This window comes from Vigna angularis, chromosome 6 (genome assembly GCF_016808095.1).
Source record: "Vigna angularis cultivar LongXiaoDou No.4 chromosome 6, ASM1680809v1, whole genome shotgun sequence".
In the NCBI taxonomy this organism is placed as follows: domain Eukaryota; kingdom Viridiplantae; phylum Streptophyta; class Magnoliopsida; order Fabales; family Fabaceae; genus Vigna; species Vigna angularis.
This window is the reverse complement of record NC_068975.1, coordinates 10082020-10105448: the sequence shown is the minus strand read 5'-3', so window position 1 is coordinate 10105448 and position 23429 is coordinate 10082020. Positions and strand designations below refer to the sequence as shown.

The following is a 23429-nucleotide window of genomic DNA, read 5'->3' as shown; positions in this document are numbered from 1 at the left end:
TCACAGAACAAAATCAACACAAACCAGAATACGAATTTGAACTTTATTAATATGAAAAAGGAAAATTACGAACACTTTACCAGAAATCACCGAACGAGGAACTCACGGATTGTCACAGTTCCATGAATCTCATCAGCGAAATCCAGAATCAAGAACAGTATCCTACTCTAAGAAAAGCGAATAAAACCCTAAACTCTAGAACGGAGAACTGTAAACTGAAATGGTAAAAAGTGTGTGAAGAAGTGTTCTCTATCTCTTTACATGCAGAAAAACCCCTTTATATAGGGTTGGAGAACGAAAAGAGAAAATGAAAAAAAATGGGAAAAGGGAAACCTTGCTTCACTTGGACGCTTCAATCTTCGCCCTTCACGTGGCATCTCCGGTCAGCTCCATTTGCTCGCCGGTCAGCTTCTCCGGGCAGGTTCTTCTCTGATTAAATGGCGAGAACACAAGCTTCATGATCTGGGTCACCATCAAGAGCTATTGAAGCTCTCTTTCTCTTGCGCTCTCTGGAACCAAGCCCTAGAGGTTTTCTTTCTTTTCCTCCAAATGAATTTCTCGAGCATTGCAAATGAAAATGAATTTCTAGACCCCTATGGCAGCAACAGGTCCAGCGCCAAAACGGCCCAATTGCTTTGCATCTGTAACCCAATTTTTAGGGCCTTTCTGCAATAAGAAAATGAATTAATGCCCAAAAGAAAAATAAAAGAAATATTTCAGCAATTCAAAATTAAAAGAAAAGTAAAGAAAAAGATTTTTATTAAAAGATTTTCTCAAAAAAAATATTAATATCCTAATTATTTACAAATACTAAAAATTACATCTAAAAACCTATTTTTAACTAGAATTTTATAAAACTAAAGAATTAAGAGAAAAACACAAAACTAGCCTAATTCTAAGAAATTAAAAACTAAAGAAATCTAAGAAATGATTTTTAACAAAGAAAAATATGTAAATCTAGAGTGTTATCACATGGTATCCTGAACTGGTAAGGGTATTCTACTCAAATATGAAAATCAGTGATGGAACACTATGTTCCAGGGTGAAGGGAGTAGATATTAAACTGACTGACAAAATTTGGTTAAGTATAGTTGGATTCCAACCGGGTGGTTAAAAGTGTCATTTGGGGGTGGAAGGATTCCACAAATTTATTGTTTTTCAAGGCTGCTTAAGAAACTCAAATGAGCCACAAAACTACTCTCATTATAAAACTAGCAGGATGAAGAAGGATGACCGCCTATGTACCTTCATTATTTCATGGATTCTTCTGCCAAGGGGCAGCAATTACGCTCAGGCAACGATTGAAGACTTGTGTCTTCTTCATGCTCTTAAGGAGAATATCCAAACTGACTGGGAAATTGCCATATCAGATAATATGCTTAAGACTACAAGACTTGAATCTGCAAGCTTACCTTATTCAGTATTCATCTCCAAGGTGCTGCTTCATTTTGGGGTAGAATGTGTTAATGAATCCTTTGAATCATATGGGAACAACAATCTTATTGAAAAAACTGCACTGCATCACATGGGTTCACAACATGGTCCTGATGGGTGGCTCTTCAAAGATGAATATATGGCTGAAGAAGAAGAAGAAGAAGTTGTTGGATCATCATTTTCACCCTTCAAACATCGTTTTGAATTTGAAAAACACATGGTTAGACAAATGCATTCTCTAACCATTCTTTGTCAATCTATCAATCAAGATGTGGCTGCTATAAAAGGAAAGCTGCAAATTGATGAATCTGATGGTGATAGTGGAGAGAAGGAGGAGGATGAAGAGAATGAAGAGGAGAGTACAACAGAAGAAAGTGATGATGACATACTGCTAAGGGATATGATTTGATGTCTTTTATCTGTTTTCTCTGAAAAATATAATATTGACTTTTAAGCCATTCATATTTTGGAGTTCTGTTTGTACTCGTTTTTCTTATATCAATGAATGAAAGGAATTAAGTCTGAATAATATCAAATTGGTTGATGATTGATTGTGAGTGATTATATATGCTATATGTATGCAAACTGAGTTATTCCCTATCATACTTATTCTTTTTTGCATAATCATACTAAATTTGATAGGGGCTCAAATTCAACATATAGGAGTTCTACAATTGCAATCTCAAGAAGCCTTGCTTGTACAAAATAAGATCATCTCTCAACAGTTGGAAGAAGTGACAAAGAAATTATCTTTATTACCTCAAGAGATATATGATATTTCAATGATTCAAAGGCAGTAGAAACAGTGTAAGCCACAAATTACTCCATATGAGAAAACCACAAAATTGGAAGATACTTTCCAACAATTCATGAAGATGAGCGTTTCTTATTGTAAGAATGTGGAGGTTGCATTTAACAGTATGAAGATGCACATCGGGCAAATATTCAACAAGATGGAAGGTTGTGAGAAGGAGGTAAAGAGTAATTTGAGTTAAGAGTGTAAAACCATTGTTACTAGAAGTGGTAAAGTGTTAAAAGAAAGAAAAATAGAGAGAAAAGAGAGAGAAAATGAAAGTGGGAAAGAAATACTGGAGTGGAAAGATAAGATTGAGAGACAAAAAAGAGAGAAGAAGAAGATGAGAGAAAAAAAGAAAAAGAAAGGGTGAAAGGAGAGAGAGAAAAAGAAAAAAATAGTTGAAAAACCCCTTCCTTATCCAAAGACTTATTCAAGGAAGGAGAAGGAAAAACAGTTGGAGAGGTTCATGGAGATGTTTAAAAAACTGGAGATTACCATCCCTTTCTCTAAAGCATTGCAATAGATGCCATCCTATGCAAAATTTTTGAAGGAACTCCTTACAAAGAAAAGAAAATACATTGAAAAGGAGACCATTGAAGTGCAAAGTAATTGTAGTGCAATCATACAACAATTACCTCCCAAGTTTAGAGATCCAGGGAGCTTCACTATTCCATGCACCATAAGAGAGTTGGAAGTTGGAAGGGCATTGATTGATTTAGGAGCTAGCATTAATTTAATGCCGCTTTCTATGTTCAAAAGAATTGAGGGGTCGGAACTCAAACCCATGTGAATGACACTCCAATTAGCGGACAGGTCTCTTAAATATCCTTATGGGGTAGTTGAAGATGTGCTGGTAAAGGTTGATAAATTTGTATTTCCAGTGAATTTTTTTATAATGGAGATGGAGGAGAATGGAGATGTACCTCTCATTCTTGGGCGACCATTTATGAAGACTGCCAGAGTTCTAATTGATGTGGAGAATGGTAAGCTTAAAGTTAGAGTTCAAGATGAAGAAGTGAATTTTGATGTATTCAAAGCCATGACACATCCTAAAGATGATAAAACATGTTTTCAACTAGATATACTTGATGAAGTTTGTATGATGCAAGAAAGGATGGTACGTTATTCTTCTCCACTAGAGAAAACTGTTATTGATGCTTGTGAAGACTTAAATGAAGAAGAAGAGAAACTAGTTGATGAATGTATGACGAATTTGGAGACATTGAAGGAGATTCCAGTGGAGGATGTTTAGTTTGAGACAATTGATATGAAAGAAGAAGTTAAAACAAAAAAGTTAGAATTAAAAATGTTACCATCACATTTGAAGTACGTTTTTCTAGAAGAAGATGGAACAAAGCCAGTCATCATCAGTAATTCTTTGCTTTCTGAAGAAGAAGAAAAGTTGGTAGAAATATTAAAAGCCAACAAAGAAGCTATTGGGTGGTCAATTTCAGATCTTAAAGGTATAAGTCCAACTTATTGCATGCACAGGATCTTTATGGAAGATGACTTTAGACCGAGTGCTCAACCATAGAGAAGGATAAATTTTGTCGTGAAGGAGGTGGTTAGAAAAGAAGTATTGAAGCTCTTGGAAGCTGGTATCATTTATCCAATCTTTGACAGTGAATGGATAAGTCCACTACAGGTAGTTCCAAAGAAAGGTGGAATGACAATAATCTATAATGCGAAGAATGAGCTTATTCCTACTCGGACTGTTACTAGATGGCGAATGTGCATTGATTACAGGAAGCTAAATAAAGCCACTAGGAAGGATCATTTTCCTCTTCCTTTCATGGACCAGATATTGGAGAGATTAGCAGGTCAGGCTTTTTATTGTTTTCTTGATGGATATTCTGGATACAATCAAATTGTGGTAGATCCAAAAGATCAAGAGAAGACGACATTCACTTGTCTTTTTGGTGTCTTTGCTTACAAAAAGATGTCATTTGGGTTATGTAATTCTCCAGCCACATTTCAAAGGTGTATGCAGGCAATTTTTGCAGATCTCATAGATAAGTGCATTGAAGTCTTCATGGATGATTTTTCAGTCTTTGGAGATTCTTTCCAAAGGTGTTTGGCGAATTTGGATGTTGTTCTCAAAAGATGTGTTCAAACAAATCTTGTGCTTAACTAGGAGAAATGTCATTTCATGATAACAGAAGGAATTGTGTTGAGACACAAGATTTTTGCTAAGGGAATTGAAGTTGATAAAGCCAAAGTAGAGGTTATTGAGAAACTTCCTCCGCCAACAAATGTGAAGGGAATCAGAAGCTTCTTAGGCCATGCCAGATTCTATAGAAGATTTATTAAAGACTTCTCAAAAATTGCAAAACCATTGAGTAATCTACTGGTCAAAGATATACCTTTTGTGATGAATGAAGAATGTTTGAAAGCCTTTGATATCTTGAAAAGTAAATTGGTGTCGGCTCTAGTGATTGTAGCTCCAGATTGGAATCAGAATTTTGAACTAATGTGTGATGCTAGTGATTATGCAATAGGAGCCGTACTTGGTCAGAGAAAAGAAAAGGTATTTCACACAATCTATTATGCTAGGAAAGTTTTAAATGATGCCCAGTTGAATTTTGCTACTACTGAGATAGAGTTTCTAGCCATAGTTTATGCTTTGGAGAAATTTAGACCTTATCTCATTGGGTCTAAGGTGATTATCTACACAGATCATGCAGCTATAAAATATTTGTTGACAAAGTTAGATTCTAAGCCACGTCTGATTAGATGGGTACTGTTGTTGCAAGAATTTGATGTTGAAATCCGTGCTAAGAAGGGGAGTGAGAATCTTATTTCTGATCATTTATCTCGGTTGGTTAACACTGAGGTTACTAGTAAGGAAGCAGAAATCTGGGAGTCTTTTTCAGATGAAACACTCATGTACATTCAAAAGAGGTCGTGGTTTGCTGATATGGCTAATTTTAAAGCTTCGGGAATATTTTCAAAAGATCTTAATTGTTCAAAATTGGAGCAGATAATCTTTTGAGGCGATATGTGACAAATGAAGAAGCGGAAGGAATTCTCTGGCACTGTCATGACTCACCATATGAAGGACATTTCAATGGGACAAAACAGCAGCAAAAGTTCTCCTGTCAGGTTTTTATTGGCCTATTCTATTTAAAGATGCTCATAATCATGCCAGGAATTGTGACAGGTGTCAAAGAACTAGGACTATTTCAAGACGTCATGAGATGCCATTATAGGGCATTTTAGAGGTTGAAGTCTTTGATTGTTGGGGCATTGATTTTGTAGGACCATTTCCACCATCTTTCAACAATGAATATATTTTGGTGGCAGTGGACTATGTGAGCAAATGGGTAGAGGCATTGGTGTGTCCCAAAAATGATGCAAGCACTGTGATTAAATTTCTAAAGAGGCAGATCTTCTCACGCTTTGGAACTCCTAGAGTACTTATTAGTGATGGTGTGAGACATAACGTAGCTGCACCTTATCATCCACAGACTAATGGGCAAGCTGAGTTGTCTAACAGAGAAATCAAGCGGATCTTAGAAAAAACAGTTGTTGCATCAAGAAAGGACTGGTCACAGGAACGTGATGATGCTCTCTGAGCATACATGACTGCAATGAAGACATCTATGGGTTTATCGCCTTATCAGCTAGTCTATGGGAAAGCATGTCATTTGCTAGTGGAGATGGAGCACAAAGCTTTATGGATGCTTAAATTTTTTAATTTTGATCCTTCTAAAACTCAAAATAAGCGCAGAAGGAAGATGCTGGAACTTGACGAGATGCGATTGCATGCATATGGTTCATCTAGAAGCTACAAAGAAAAGGTAAAATTCTATCATGACAGGAAGTTAGTAAAAAAGTTTTTTACTTCAGGGCAGCAGGTGCTATTGTTCAATTTGAGATTGAAGGTTTTTTCCTGGAAAGTTGAAGTCAAAATGGTCAGGACCATTCATAGTGAAAAGTGTCCGACCACATGGAGCAATTGAATTGGTTAATCTAACTGCTAATGATCAATAGAGAAGCTGGGTGGTGAATGACTGATGAGTCATTATTTTCTTCACTTAACTTAGTTTATTGTGCTAGAATTAATCAGGGAATTGTGCTTAAATGTCCGATATTTTTCTGTTTTTGCTAATTGTGCTTAATTTGACCAGAAATTCAAATTTTAATTAATTTGAATTATTTGAGTTAATTATTTGCATTATAAATTGTAAGGAAAATGTTGGAACATATTTTGGGGACTGAAACATTTTAAATCAAAATAAGAAACAAAATGAAACAAATTATTTCCAATTTTGCATACGGAATGGCTCATGGACCGTCCACCCAGACCACATCACATAGAGAAAATCTTTAATTCATCTTATTGGAAAGTAAAGGTCCACGTGATTCTTTCGTGCACATAATGTTGAAAGGGCTTCACGGTTACTAGAATTACCATATTTTGTTGGCATTAAAATATGAAGTAATGGAAGGAAATGCTTGGAGGGCCCCCTTGCTGACTTTTGCACGTAGAAAACAAAATTGATTGAAGAAAGTGAAAGAAAAAAAGTTTGCTACAATATTCAAACATATTTTGTTGGACATCATATTGGCCCACCACTTAGTTAATGGTTTAGCAAAGTTCACATGCTGGGATACAACTAACACGTAGAGATGCAGCAGGAGACCCAAAATGAGCAGGTGATGCTTGATTTTGGAAAGAAGTGATACCACGGCCCACATTTGAGAGGAAACAACAAAATGCTCCATGAGAAAGGGCCGGTTTTTCTTTTACAATGGGTTGGCATAATATTAAATGGAATTGAAGATGCAAGTGCAACTGCGCACAGCCCCATTACAATTCATCTTATCAAGCACATCAACACATGCCACGACTATCCAGCGGAGTTGAAGTGAAGTGATGGAGGGGCCACGTGAATGAAGCTAACTCACAGCAGCTTCAACGTCCAGCACCTCCATCCTAGTCCAGGTGGAGCATTCACGTCCAACAAGGAAAACATAAGGAGATGTTGAATCACTTGGCTGGAAAGAGATGCAAGGTGATCAGAATGGAGAGGAGATGCAGAGCACGTCCAAACCAGCAGCTAGAAGCTGAGCAGCAGCGAAGCATCCACCGTGAGAGAATGAAGGCACATTCCATCCTTTTAATTGAAGGCTGCAGAATGATTTAATGCTAGATGCCACGGCTGCCACATGAAGAAGATGCACACTGTCACGGTTGGAATGGTGGGAAACTGTCCAGCAGAGGTGGAAGACTCACAGTACAGCACCAACAATTTACACAGCAACAAGCCATGGTGGAAGGAACGATGCTAAACTCCACGGCCTGGCTGGACGGATGTGTAAGGTGTATGCACTGGAATTTACAGCAGAGATGGCACGATTTCTATTGGAGAGAAGAACCCAGCAACTTGCAACGTGTGAAGGGAGAAGGAAAGGAGAAGAGAGCCCACGGCTGATGTGTTCTCGGGAACAAGATGAAGAAGAGACAAGAAATGGAGGGCCCCCCAAACCTTATTTATTTGGCAGCATCCAGAAACACATTTGACAAAAAAGAAATTCATTGAAACAAGAGCTGCCAATTAGAGACAACAAACGTGGCTGCTGAGAAGGAGAAGCAGTGTGCATAATTTTTGCTATAAAAGAAGAAGAGCATCAGAGAAGAGGGATCATCAGATTTTAGGAATTAGTAGTAGTTTAGGACAGCCATGGAAGAGGCTCTCGCCTCTTCCTCTTTCTTTTTCCACTCTCTCGGTTTTCCATTTGAATGCAACAATGATTTATTTTCTGAAGCTTGTAGTGTGTTACTGTAATTTTTATTTTCACTGTCCAGGAATTTAATTTCAAGTGTTGAATCTTTGCTAAATTTGATTTCCAATTAAATGCTTTTAATTTTACAGTCTCTTTATTTTACCGTTTACTGTCTTCTGAACCGTTAAATTCAGTCATTACTTTTTACCGTTCAGTTTTTACCATCTTTTACCGCTTGTTTTTACCATTGTTAAAATTTATTTCAGTGTTTTAAATTCAGTTTTATTTAATTTCCAATTTTAAATTTTATTTATTCGCATTCAAAAACACCAACAAACCCCCCCCCCCCCCACTTTGTGTAATAAATCTAAGACTGAACCACATAAATTGGTCCTTGAGAGACGACCTAGGAGTCACATCCTAGTAACTATACTGCATTATTTCGTGCAATAAAATTTGTATGACCGCGACAGTCGTATCAATTTTGGCGCCGCTGCCGGGGACCAATAACGGCGACAACGACACCTTCAGCAAATTTTGGCGGCGTTGTCACTTCAGTTCCAGGTTTTTGTTTTAGATTTTTACTGTGTTAATATATATTGTGTATATATGTGTTTATTTGTGCTATGTTCTGTATTTAGTTGTAATTAAAAAAAAAAATTTAAAAAAATTAATTAAAATTTTTTACTATTGATGTTCTGTCTTGTGTGTGCTTGTAGCATGTATAAATGTGTTATATATGTTTTGTTTAGTGGTTATTTTTGAAAGTTTCAATTAACTTAGTGCTTGTAGAATTTTACTGTGTTAATATATGTTTAGTATTCTATATTTCTATTGTGTTGTATTTTGTATTTAGCTATTGTTTCTGAAATTTAAAAAAAAAAAAAACTGTAGTTGTTAGTTTTACTTCATGTTATGCTTTTGTATTTTTTTTTTTTTATAATCTTTGCTTGAAGTGAAAGTCCAGGTCTAAGATAGGTTTTGAACTACAATAAAGGAGATGACAGATTCTAAAGACTGGATGTATGATTTAGTCAAGTGTCTTCCCAAATTCCTTGGGTTGGCACATGAAGATCCATACAGGCACCTCAAGGAGTTTAGCTTGGTGTGTTTGTCTATGAGGCCTGCTGGTGTTTCAAAGGAAACAGTGTTGATGAAAATGTTTCCCATGTCCCTTCAAGATGAAGCAAGAGACTGGTTCATATACCAGTATCCTTTTAATAGTTGGCAGGAAACACAACAAAAATTCTTCGACAAGTTCTTTCCAGCAGCAAAGGTAACCAGCATTAGGATGAAGATCACTGCCATTGAGCAGTTTCAAGAAGAAAGTCTGGCAGATTATTGGGAGAGGTTTAACAGGCTCTGCACAACTTGTCCAAACCACCAAATTCCAAAGCATTTGCTCTTGACTTATTTTTATGAAGGGCTCCTGGACAATGAAAGGATACTTGTGGATGTAGCTATTGGTGGATGTTGGATGGATATAACCCCAACAGAAGCGAGGAAGTTGCTTTGCAAGCTGGCTGGTGAAAGTCCAATTGAGGTAGCAAAGGAAGAACCTGAGCAGCTTGTTCTGGATTCTGACACTGATAGCCCTGAGGATGCAGCTGATAACTTGGAGTTTGGTAAGAAACTTCTCAGTGAGCAAAAACAGGTTTATTCTGAACCTGAGATTCCAATTTTACCTGATTTGCCTACACATTCAAATGCATGTGATTTGACGCACATTGATTCTATAGGGTTTATGACTGATACTGATACAAATTCGATTGATCATTCTAAAATTTTTAATTTAGTGTCAGTCATTGAACCCATTGGTCAAAGTCACGTCAATATTGATTTTGAAAGAGAAACTGTGCAATCTGATGATTTTATAGAGTTAGGACTAAACTTTGATTTAACACAGTTTTCTGAAAATTTTGAATGTGATTGCGAATCTGGTTCTTGCTCCATTTGTGCTGAAATTGATTATGCATTACAGCCAAACTCTAAGTTTATTACCAATGCTATTAATTGGGAGTTTGATGACAAGGATGCAGAGTTCAAAAAGAATGCAGGTGCTGACATTAAGGAATGCATGATTAATGAAGAAGAGATATTCCTGCAACAGTTTGCTATGAGAAGAAAGAAGAAACATCTTGCTATGGATGATAAAGCTATACTGATGAAGCAGTTCCTCTTAACATTTTCTCTACTGAATCATGTGATGGAAAGCATATCCCTGATTGTCCAAATTTGGCAACTGCCACCATAACCAGGGAAGTTTTCCTATTCCTTCTTCCCTTAATTTTCTTAGTTTATGAATTAGGGGAGAATTCTGATTTTCTTAGTTTACGAATTATTTTTTTTATTTAAAAAAAAAACAAAATTAAAAAAAAATAAATGTATGTTCTCTTTCACGTGTGTTATTTTCTTAATGTATGTATTGTAAATATGTGTTTTGTCTGTTGTTTTTACATTTGCGTTTTATGTGTTTTAATTTTTTGTGTTCGATATTAGGTCTTTTGTTTTGTTAAATTATGTGTTCTGTTTTTATTTATTTATTTAGTTTTTTTGTTATAATAAAAAAAAAATCAACTAAAAGCACAATTAACATGTAATGGCAGAGAGGTGAAGTTTGAGCAGAGAAACTATCTGAGTGCATTTATTGAAACTTACCAAATTCGCAGAAAACATTCTGTCTTACATTGATAATTAAAATAAAATACATAAAAACATTAATAAAGTTGTTCGATCATTTCTGATCGTTAATATTACACACCATAATAAATAAAAACATAAAAAATAAAAACAACAAAAATATAAGTGTTCATATTACAGCCCTTATTCTGGCCACACTCGGCCAGCAAAAACATATAAAAAAAAAAAAAACATAAAACACTAAAACTGGAAGAATTCTCGAGCTGGTTGTGGTGGTCTAAGGGAGAGCTCCGTTGAGGGAGCTCTGGTTCGGAATGTGAGAAGCATGGGTGGAGGGATTTGTCTCTCATCTCTATCATCGTCAATGATGATCGGAACGGGAAACAGATTCAGCAGCCTCGGTGCCCTCATTATCACCCAGTCGTATTCTTTCAACAAACAAAAAAAAATTGTGTTAATAATAGTAGAGGAAAGGAAAAAATCAATAAAAATGGAGATTTGATCAGAGTCTTACCGTACATATATAGCGGCAGTTGTGAAAACTGAGTGCCAGTGGGGTCTATCTCCACTTGCCAGCGCCTGACCCGATTGCTGTGGTTGTTGAACCAGTAGTGCACGTTGTATTCGCTGGCATCTCCGAAGATCCTTAGTCGAGACGTGATCTCGACAACTTGCGCTCGGCTTGGGTGTGTGACCCCAAAGTTGTAGATTCTGGTCATCATCTGGGTCTGATCTTCGGTAGGACGCCACCGCTGACTGGTGTATCTCTCTGATTCCATCTCATTCATCTTTCCTCTACTAGTATTCTAAAAAAAAAATAAATAAATAAAATAAAATAAAAAGAACAAATGCAGCAAAAAGCATAAAAAAATATTAGATTCTTAGTTCGGTGTTTTCTTTATTTGTTCTTGTTTCCTTTTTGATTTATTTTGTCCAGTCTGTATGTGATGTTTCAGTGTCTGGTCTCAAATCTGTTTCACGGTCCTTGCAAAAGGGTCCTAAACGGATCTACGTCCAGTTGTCCTTGTCCATGTTGTTCTTGTTATTAAGTTTCTGTGTTTTATTTTTAAGTGGGGTACGTGGCGTTGTTCTACCCGATTGTCTCTGCCATACCTTCAATCGAAGGGAGATTAACGTCTGGTTTCCAGCCGATATACCCCTTAAGTTTTTTTTTTTTTGACAGTTGTGTTTTATGTGTTTTTCTTTAAAAAAAAAATAAAGCAGGAAAGCAGGAAAGCAAGAAGGTAATAAATAAAGCAGGAAAAGGGGGCAGGGAGAGAGGACAAATAATAATCGGCAGAAGAAGAAAAATAAAGGAAAGCAGGAAAATGGAAAAGAGGGAGAGCAGGCAAGAGGTCAGAGAAGAAAAAAATGGAAAGCAGGAAAGCAGGATGGTAATAACAGCAGAAAAAGCGGAAAGAAAGGAAAGAAGGAAGGTGAAGAAAGACTTACCTGGAGAAGTAGGCTGGCAAAGAAGCTCCTCGCCGATCTCGGACTCTTCAGAAGGCACGGTGGCAGAGGCTCCGCGCAGACTCCAGATGCTCAGAAGAGAGAGGAGGAGAGAGGAGTAGAGAGAAGAGAGGAGTAGAGAGAGAGCAGGGAAGTCAGAAATGTTGCTCGATGCTGAGGAGGTACCCTTTTATAGCCAAAAATTCTGCCACTGTAGAAACAGTTCCGGTCATTGCCACCGAAATTGTTGTCACAGTGCCGGTCTTCTCCTTTTTCAAAAAATAAAAATTAAAAAAAAAAATATTTTTAAAAAAAAATAAAAAAATAAAAAAAAAAAACTAAAAAAATATTAGCATCTACTGATGGGTGCTAGGTGATTTAGACATCTGCTGATGGATGTCACTGATAACATCTACTGATGGATGTTACTGAAAAATTTCTTCCATTTTTTCTACTTTTTATTACACTTGTCTATATTATTTGACTGCTCTGAAATTGATAATCTGATGAATGTAGCACACTGAGGACATTGTGTGATTTAAGTGTGGTCTACTGGGGAGAAATTCTGATTTTTCTGTTAGTTTCTATTAGTATGTATTTTGTGTGTGAAATTTTTTGCTTTGGTGTGCTAAATTTTTTCTGTTTTAAGTTGTTTTTAGTGTGTTTTGTGTGAAATAAATTTTACATTTTTTTTCTCCTGATTTCTGGATTTTGTCTAAGTTGTAGATTTTTCCTTCACTTACTTAATACTTATAGATTGCAATCCTTGCTTTTCTCTGCTTGGAAAGATGATTATGTGTTCAAGAGGTTGAATTGATTATAACACGGATACCCTGTGTGAGATTTGAGCCACTTAATGTTCTTTCTTGTGTGATATGACTCTTGATTTCTTGCACATCTGCCTTGGCTTGATTCTTTTAGATATCCTTGATTGATATGCATGTTCAGACGTGATAAAGGCAATTTTATTCTTGAGCCTTTTTAGCCAAATAAGCCTACCTTGTTATTATCCTTTGATAACCCCTTTGAGCCTATACTGTATATATTTCTTTGTGTTGAAGCTCATACACTGATCCTAAGTGAAAAACAAATGATTACCTTAACCTTAGGAAAGTCTGGAGCTATAGAAGTATTTCGAGAATAAGTGTGGTCTCCTTGGGAATTCTGATGAATTGGCTAGTTGGTTCCTCATCATGTTTAAAAAATGATAATTTATATCCTGTTGTGTGATTAAAAAAAAAAGAAAGAAGACAGGATAAAAAAAAATGATGAGAAAAAGAGAAAAAAATTGAAAAATAATTTTTGTGAATAATGGAGTCGAGAAGAGGATTGAATTAGAGGTTTGGGTGAGATTTCACTGTGTTTACATTTTTTCCTAGTGCACCTCTATTTCTTCTGAGCTATAGCTACTTATCCAAATTTATCCTCCCCTGTCCTTGGCCCCATTACAACCCTGAAAGACCTTTAGATCTGAACATGCATATGTTTTAAGTATTGATATTAGAAGCTTGCCAAGTCTACTTGTGTTTGTTTTCTTGGGTGCATTGAGTTGAAATTATATACCTTAAACACTTGAGAGAAACACTATTAGTGCATCTGTGAGGTTATGTTATTTTTAAATCACCTCTTGAGCTGATTAATTATTTTGCCATACTGTGAATTGCTTGGATGATTTCTATAAGTATGTGCTTTTCTTGATTTTGTGTTGGAAAATTTCTACTTCTTTCATCGGTCCAAAATTCTTGAGAACTCTATAAATTCTTTTTATTTTTCTTGCGAGTCTTTATTTTTCTGTCTACTGAGTTTTGTATCACTTCCCTAAAAGTTCTTTGAACCATTCCTTGATTTGTGTCTTGATTTTGCCCAGGAGTGCAAAAGACTAAGTGTGGTCTATTTTGATGAGTCATTATTTTCTTCACTTAACTTAGTTTATTGTGCTAGAATTAATCAGGGAATTGTGCTTAAATGTCCGATATTTTTCTGTTTTTGCTAATTGTGCTTAATTTGACCAGAAATTCAAATTTTAATTAATTTGAATTATTTGAGTTAATTATTTGCATTATAAATTGTAAGGAAAATGTTGGAACATATTTTGGGGACTGAAACATTTTAAATCAAAATAAGAAACAAAATGAAACAAATTATTTCCAATTTTGCATACGGAATGGCTCATGGACCGTCCACCCAGACCACATCACATAGAGAAAATCTTTAATTCATCTTATTGGAAAGTAAAGGTCCACGTGATTCTTTCGTGCACATAATGTTGAAAGGGCTTCACGGTTACTAGAATTACCATATTTTGTTGGCATTAAAATATGAAGTAATGGAAGGAAATGCTTGGAGGGCCCCCTTGCTGACTTTTGCACGTAGAAAACAAAATTGATTGAAGAAAGTGAAAGAAAAAAAGTTTGCTACAATATTCAAACATATTTTGTTGGACATCATATTGGCCCACCACTTAGTTAATGGTTTAGCAAAGTTCACATGCTGGGATACAACTAACACGTAGAGATGCAGCAGGAGACCCAAAATGAGCAGGTGATGCTTGATTTTGGAAAGAAGTGATACCACGGCCCACATTTGAGAGGAAACAACAAAATGCTCCATGAGAAAGGGCCGGTTTTTCTTTTACAATGGGTTGGCATAATATTAAATGGAATTGAAGATGCAAGTGCAACTGCGCACAGCCCCATTACAATTCATCTTATCAAGCACATCAACACATGCCACGACTATCCAGCGGAGTTGAAGTGAAGTGATGGAGGGGCCACGTGAATGAAGCTAACTCACAGCAGCTTCAACGTCCAGCACCTCCATCCTAGTCCAGGTGGAGCATTCACGTCCAACAAGGAAAACATAAGGAGATGTTGAATCACTTGGCTGGAAAGAGATGCAAGGTGATCAGAATGGAGAGGAGATGCAGAGCACGTCCAAACCAGCAGCTAGAAGCTGAGCAGCAGCGAAGCATCCACCGTGAGAGAATGAAGGCACATTCCATCCTTTTAATTGAAGGCTGCAGAATGATTTAATGCTAGATGCCACGGCTGCCACATGAAGAAGATGCACACTGTCACGGTTGGAATGGTGGGAAACTGTCCAGCAGAGGTGGAAGACTCACAGTACAGCACCAACAATTTACACAGCAACAAGCCATGGTGGAAGGAACGATGCTAAACTCCACGGCCTGGCTGGACGGATGTGTAAGGTGTATGCACTGGAATTTACAGCAGAGATGGCACGATTTCTATTGGAGAGAAGAACCCAGCAACTTGCAACGTGTGAAGGGAGAAGGAAAGGAGAAGAGAGCCCACGGCTGATGTGTTCTCGGGAACAAGATGAAGAAGAGACAAGAAATGGAGGGCCCCCCAAACCTTATTTATTTGGCAGCATCCAGAAACACATTTGACAAAAAAGAAATTCATTGAAACAAGAGCTGCCAATTAGAGACAACAAACGTGGCTGCTGAGAAGGAGAAGCAGTGTGCATAATTTTTGCTATAAAAGAAGAAGAGCATCAGAGAAGAGGGATCATCAGATTTTAGGAATTAGTAGTAGTTTAGGACAGCCATGGAAGAGGCTCTCGCCTCTTCCTCTTTCTTTTTCCACTCTCTCGGTTTTCCATTTGAATGCAACAGTGATTTATTTTCTGAAGCTTGTAGTGTGTTACTGTAATTTTTATTTTCACTGTCCAGGAATTTAATTTCAAGTGTTGAATCTTTGCTAAATTTGATTTCCAATTAAATGCTTTTAATTTTACAGTCTCTTTATTTTACCGTTTACTGTCTTCTGAACCGTTAAATTCAGTCATTACTTTTTACCGTTCAGTTTTTACCATCTTTTACCGCTTGTTTTTACCATTGTTAAAATTTATTTCAGTGTTTTAAATTCAGTTTTATTTAATTTCCAATTTTAAATTTTATTTATTCGCATTCAAAAACACCAACAAACCCCCCCCCCCCCCCCCCCCCCCCCACTTCGTGTAATAAATCTAAGACTGAACCACATAAATTGGTCCTTGAGAGACGACCTAGGAGTCACATCCTAGTAACTATACTGCATTATTTCGTGCAATAAAATTTGTATGACCGCGACAGTCGTATCAATGACCAATGTTTCAAGCATTACCTGGGAGGAGAAGTAGAACGGTTGTCTACGATGATGATGTTGGTTGATCCTTGAACTTTATTGGGTCAAGCTAGTGACGTTAAAAGAGCGCTTGCTGGGAGGCAACCCAGTGATTTAAGAACGTTTATTTTGGTTTGTTGATGTAATTATGAACCTTTGGTATTTTTGTTTTGGTTATAAACTTGTTACAGGGTTTGCATCTGCTGAAGAATGTTAGGTGGAAAAGTATCTATTGAAGGATATTATGTTCGTTTGCACTTACTGATGGGTGCTGGAGGATTTTGAGTCAGGCTCGAGACATTAAACAAGCGCTACTTGGGAGGCACCCCAGTATTCTAAATCTGTTGAACTTATTTGCTTCTATTAGTATAATAGGGTTATATGTACTCAATTTGAAACTTCGTCTGTTATGATGGTTTACTTGTGACTTTTGTGTGATAAGTAATGCTTGATGATGTTTCATATTGATTGATGTTGAGAATGTGCACATTATATGCTGAGATACAGGTGGTTCTCAAGCTTTGTGAACAAATGCATGATGTTGTGATTGTGATTATGATGTTAAGCAGGATGTGTATGTGGAATGGTTAAATGAGCTCATATGTGAGGTTTTGAGATCCAGAGCTTTGATTGAATGCTATTACAATGAAAGCATGAATGACTTTGCCCAAGTTTTCTATGATTGAATCACTTGCTTGTATGTGTCATATGATCAGGGCCATTTGTTGGTAACCCTTTTTAGCCAAAATGCATGATTCTAGCCCATTAAAAGAGAACACTATGTGTTTTATCCTTTGAACCCTTAGCCTTGAACATGATTAGAAAACCCTTTTTGAAAAAGCTTTACCTTGAGTTGAGTTGAAGATGTATTATGGTATTGATAAATGTTCAAGTTTGGGGTTGTTAGGAAGTCTAAAAAGGGAAAATAACAAGCATTGAGCCAAGAGCTAAGCCTGTGAAAATAAAAAGAAAAAGGAAGAAGAGAAAGAAAAAGAAAGTTGGGAAGAAGGAAGAATGGTTTTGTTTAGATGATTCACTTGACTCAAGGATTTTGCGATCTAGAAAAAACAATTTTCTTGTTAGCCCAGCCACATTATAAGCCATAGAAAAGTCCTTGTGATGAAACCTACTTGTGAATGTGTTTGATTATGGTTAAATGAAAGGCAAAGTTAATTCATGTGACATTGTGATTGTAGAGTGAATGGGTGACCTCTTATACACTTGTGTGTTTGAGTGAAACATTTTTTCTAGAGAGGACAAATTCCATGAGCACATAATTTCATCTATGGTTAGTTGATTGATCATTCATGAGAATAGCATTTGTTGGATATTATGGGATTATGTGAACACTAAAGCATGTGTGCATCTTAACTAAATTCTTTGTGATGAGATGATTTGAGTATTTACTTGTCTTGAGAAAAGAAGTTTTGAATGTGGTGAACCATTGTATGGATTGGTGGAAGATTGAGTTACATCTTGTTTGCTTGAGGACAAGCAAAATTCTAAGTTTTGGGTTGTGATAACAGTTGAAAAACTGTTATTTTTATACTTAAATTTGACCTTAAAGACAACCTTTTTTACTTAGAAACTAGCTTGGAATCATGTTTTTGTTGAAGTTTTGGAAATAAGAGAGTTAGACAGGTTTTATGCTTGATTTCTTTGTTTTTGCAGGTTTTAAGATGAATTAAGTGAAAGAAGTGAAGGAGCTAGGAGTTGGATTCAGAAAAGGAAGAAAAAGTGCATAAAAGGAAGAAGCCGCAAGTGCCGCTCAGCGCCATTTACCGCTGAGCGGCACTTTGAAGACCCGCAGTCACTGCTGAGGGGCAAAACTGCAGCTGAGGGGCAGAATAGAAGTCACGCACTTATCACTGAGCGGTATTTACCGCTGAACGACATTCTTATGGGCTTGGACTTACTTTTCTATAATATTTAGAAGTCTATATAAGGTTTTAGTCTTCCTAGGGTTAGTATCTTTTGATGGCTTATGCACAAAAACACACTTTTCACCCGTTGGGGGTAGATTTATGGATGGTAACGACTCTTCTCTTCTCTTTCTCGGGTTTTTTCTATCTCTTTCATTCTTTCATTCCATTGTTCATCTAGTTTTTCCATGACGATGGAGAACAAAACCTTATTTGTTGTTGGGAAGGATGTAACCTCTTAAAGTCTCTTGTATTTGAATTGATTCTTATTATTGATATATGCTTCTTTCATTAATTGTTAGAGATATTCTTCTTTGCTCAAATGCTTGTGATGTTTGATTCATGTATGGCATGAATCTTTTCATTTGTAAGTATAAGGAGATTTCGTACTCCTAGGGTTGGACGATTTGGGGATGTGACAGCTCTTCTCTTCTTTCCCTAGGATTGTTATTGAGAGATATCTTGCAAATCACGATCTGGAGAATTCTCCCAATAGTAGTATAAACCTAGACATAGGAATATGATGGTTGGTTGCCTTTAAACTTATGTTCAAAATAATGCATGAATAATTGCTAGGGAGACAAGACATTGTAAACTAGTGATTGTGAGTAGGCTTTCTTCACCAAGACATTGGGTTTAAGGTAATTTAGAAAGTGACATTAACATTAATGAAGAAAGACGAATTCATAAATACATGAGAGTAAATTAGGTGAAATCTAAACCTCAACAACAATATCATCAACTTCATTCATTCATTCTTATGTTTAACATCAATTGATCAAATTGCATTCATGTTTATTTTATTGCATTTGCATTCAAAAACCCCAAAATATTTCTCTAGAGTCTTAATTAGTTGAGTAATCACATAACTGTTTAGTGTCGTGAGTCTCTTGGGAAACGATACTTGGTCTTACCATTTTTTATTACTTGATACGATTCGGTTATACTTGCTGAGGGTTAACATTAGGGATGATGTAACCTTTGTAAACTCTCATGTATTGAATTGATTCTTGATTATATATGCTTCTTTTACTAATTGTTAGGGTAAATCTTCTTTGCGTAATGCTTACTTTGTTTAATTTATTCTTTAGCATGATGTATGATTTGCATGAGTACCGAAAGGTATCTTACAATTCATGATCTGGAGAATTATTCCCAGAAGCAGTATTGCTCAGGAAAGGGGGTATGAGTTCTAGTTGTCTTAAGCTTCTGTTCTTTAGAATTAATTATTAGGAATGCTAAAAATTGTATGAACTAATAGTTAAGGATAGGATTTCTTCGCCGAGGAATCGGGTTTTAAGTATTTTAGAGAATGACATTGACATTAATGAAAAAGTAGAATTCGTATATACATGAGAGTAAACTAGGTGAAATCTAACCCCAACAACATATTCATTCCATAATATCAAATCCGTTCATCTTTGCACTTTTGTCCAGTTGATCAAATTGCATGCATATTTACTATTTAGTATTTGCATTCTAAACCCAAAAGAGTTTGTTTTCAAGTCTTATTTAATTAAGAAATCACATAATTGTTTAGGCCGTGAGTCTCTAGGGAAACGATACCTTGTCTTACCATGTTTATTACTTGATACGATTCGGTACACTTGCCAGAGTCTTAACAAGTTTTTGGCCCGTTGCCAGGGACTCGTGGTTTAACTATTCTATTTGTGTGTTTATTGATTAACTTTGACTTGATTTTTTTATTATTTTAATTTTGTTTTTGTTTTGTTCTAACAGTTTTTTCTAGGGTTTTGTTTTCTTGTGTATGCAGGATAGAATTAGAACTAGAAGCAAGAAAACCTCAGAACCTCTTCTTGAAGGATTGGAAGAAAGCAAAAGGAGGAGGAGAATTCGAACATCTTGAGAATTGTTCCCTTCTCTAGAGACACTTTTACAACCTTCACCGCAAGGATATGACCAGAACACTAAAGAGATGGCTGGAGAAAATAATGGCAGACGCACTCTGGCAGATTACACAACAGTTGTTGGCCCTCATCATTATAATAGCATTGCAAGGCCGAGGGTCAATGTTGCAAACATGGAGGTAAAGCCTGCATTGATACAAGGTGAAGAGCAACCAATTTAATGGATTATGTCATGAAAGTCCATATGAGCATCTAACAACTTTCAATGAGATTTGTAACACTATGAAGATCAATGGAGTGTCGGATGACGCTATCAAGCTTAGTTTATTTTCTTTCTCATTGGTAGGAAATGGTAAGTTATGGTTGAATTCTTTCCCGGAAGATAGCTTTACTAAATGGCAAGGTGTGGTTGCAAAGTTATTGAACAAATACTTCCCACAGTAAAAAATCAACAAAGGTAAGCAGGAAATTTTCTCTTTCAAGCAGGGCATGGAAGAGACTTTAGGTCAAGCATGGGATACATACAAGAGCTTGTTGAGAAAGACACCCACACATGGATTTGATGAAGCCACAATAGTCATTCTTTTCCTTGGAGGTATTGGTTCACAAACCAAATTGATGCTAGATGCCTCAGTTGGAGGTAATATCAAGTGTAAGACTCCAGAGGAAGCTTGTGAATTAATTGACAACATGGCTACTAATGACATGAGATGCATAATGAAAGAGGAGCTTCATCTCAGTAGAAGGGAGTCCTACAGTTACAATCTCATGATGCTCTGCTTGCAAATAATAAGATTATCACTCAACAATTGGAGAATTTGACGAAGAAACTCTCTCAATTGCCAAAGGAGCTGTAGAATGTTTCACAGGTTGAACAAAAACTATGTGAATTATGTGGTGGTGATCATATCAATGGTCAATGTGCTTTTCCAGTGGAGGCCCAAGAAGACGTCAACTATATGGACAATCAATTTTGCCAAGGTAATTTCAACCAAGGGTGGAAACTGATAACAGTTGAAAAACTGTTATTTTCATGCTTAAATTTGATACTAAAAGCAATCTTTAACACTTAGAAACTAGCTTGAAATCATGTTTTTGGTTATATTTTTAGAAATAAGAGAGCTGGACAGGTTTATGCTTGATTTCAGTGTTTTATGCAAGTTTTAAGGTGAATTTGGTGAAAGAACTGAAGAAGGATAGAAATGGAATCAGAAAAGACATCAAAAAGTGCAAAACGAGAAGCCGCAACCACCGCTCAGCGGCAGTTTACCGCTGAGCGGCACTCAGAAACCCACGTTGGCTCTACTGAGGGGTGCAAAGGCTGCTGAGGGGAGGAAACCAACTCACGCACTTACCGCTGAGCGATAGTTTACCGCTGAGCGGCACTATTTTGGGCTTGGGCCTAATTTTCTATATTATTACGAATAGTATATAAGCTTTAGGTGTTCCTAGGGTTTGTATCTTTGGCTGGGACGAAGCAAACACTCTCTTTTCCACCCCTTTGAAGGAAGATCTTGGATGCTCAGGCTCCCTTTTCACCTTTCTAGGGTTTTATCTTTCATTCTTTCATTATTGTTCATCTAGTTTCACCATGAATATGGTGAACTAAACCTTGTATTGTTGTTGGGGAATCAATGTAGTCTTGTGAAACTCTCATATATGGAATTAATGTTTTAACATCTTATTTTAAGACTTATGCTTTCTTTCATCATTAGTTAGGGTTGTTCCTCTTTGCTTAATGCTTGCTTTGTTTAACTCATTCATTGCCATGATCATTGATTTTGTCGATATGGGAACGTACGGGGAAATCTAGATCCGGGGAATTTCTCCCAATAGCATATTGGTTGCCTTTAAGCTCCTGCACTTCAGAATTAATTATTAGGAATGCTAGGAATTGTATGAACTCGTAATTAAGGATAGGCCTTCTCGACAAGGTAATTTAGAGAGTGACATTAACATTGATGAAAAGATTGATGAATTCCTAAAGTATATGAGAGTGGATAAGATGAAATTGATAACCCCAACAACATACTCCTCCATATAATTCATTCCGTGTTTGTTTTACTCTTTTTGCCATTGATCACATTCATGCATACATATTTAATTACTGTCTTTTGCATTAAAAACCTACAATCAATCGTTCACAAGTCTTAAATAATCAACAAATCAGATAACTAACTAGGCCGTGAGTCCTTTGGGAAAACGATACTTGGTCTTACCTAGTTTTATTACTTGATACGATTCGGTCACACTTGCCGATTGTTAAACAAGTTTGTGGCGCCGTTTTTTCGGTGTTCATAAATTTGTCATCAGAAACCTCACCCAAGTATGGGTCAAGGTCAATTTAGGCAATCTAGGCAAGCAGGACAATTCAGTAGACCACAACAGTAACAATCACAATGGCAATAGATATCTGCATTATCTGACAAAACTTCAAAGCTTGAAGAAACCTTTCAACAACTTATGCAGGTAACTATCTCCAACCACAAGAACACTGAAGGTGCTATAAGGAATTTGGAGATGTAGGTACAATTTCCTGTGTATGTACAATTTTTGAAGAGATTCCTCAAAAAGAAGAGATATATAGATGAGGAAACTATTGATGTACAGGGCAATTGCAATGTTATTTTACAGAAGGCGCTTCCTCCAAAAGTTAAAGATCCAGGAAGTTTTATTATTCCTTGCATCATAGGGAATGATAATATAAGGAAATCCCTAATTGATTTAGGGTCAAGCATTAATTTGATGCCCTTATTTGTGCTAGAGAAGATTGATGGTCTTAAAGTGAAGCCTACAAAGGTTACTTTGCAACTGGCAGGTGGATGATGGGACGATAGCACTTAAAGACCAATAAGAGGAGGTGATCTTTGATGTCTTCAATGCTGAGCAGCAAAATATAGTGAGGAAGACCAATTATAAAGCTGCAGATGAAGATGCACCAGTGACTAGCCTTAAAGGTGCCAAGCCGGATATCAAAGGTAAAAATTGTTTCTTGTCACAGGTTAAGGAAGGAGAAGAAAAAGATGGCGAAGGAAAGATGGTTCATCATGACTAGGTGGATGAACAACTCAAACTTGGTGCACTAGTGAGATTCAATGGCACAATGTGTGTTGTTAAAGAGCTTAAAGATAATGGAGTCATAGAGATTGAAGCTTTGTACTCAAGGAGAGTAAAAAATGTGACCAAGAAGATGTTCATGATGTGGGGTGAGAGGAAAAAGAAGAATTGGAGATGGTGACTACTCTTCTCTTCTCTTTCTAGGGTTTTTCTATCTCTTCCATTCTTTCATTATTGTTTATCTAGTTTCACCATGAATATGGTGAACTAAACTTTGTATTGTTGTTGGGCAATCAATGTAATCTTTTGAAGCTCTCAAATATGGAATTTTGTGTTTAAACATCATATTTATGATACATGCTTTCTTTCATCATTAGTTTGGGTTTTTCTTCTTTGCTCAAAGCAT

General features: G+C 36.5%; 1 pseudogene; it reads left to right on the top strand.

The window, feature by feature from the left end:
* The first annotated feature begins 5237 nt into the window (after positions 1-5237).
* The window catches only part of LOC128197489 (uncharacterized), a 130473-nt pseudogene continuing 112281 nt past the window's right edge, over positions 5238-23429 (top strand).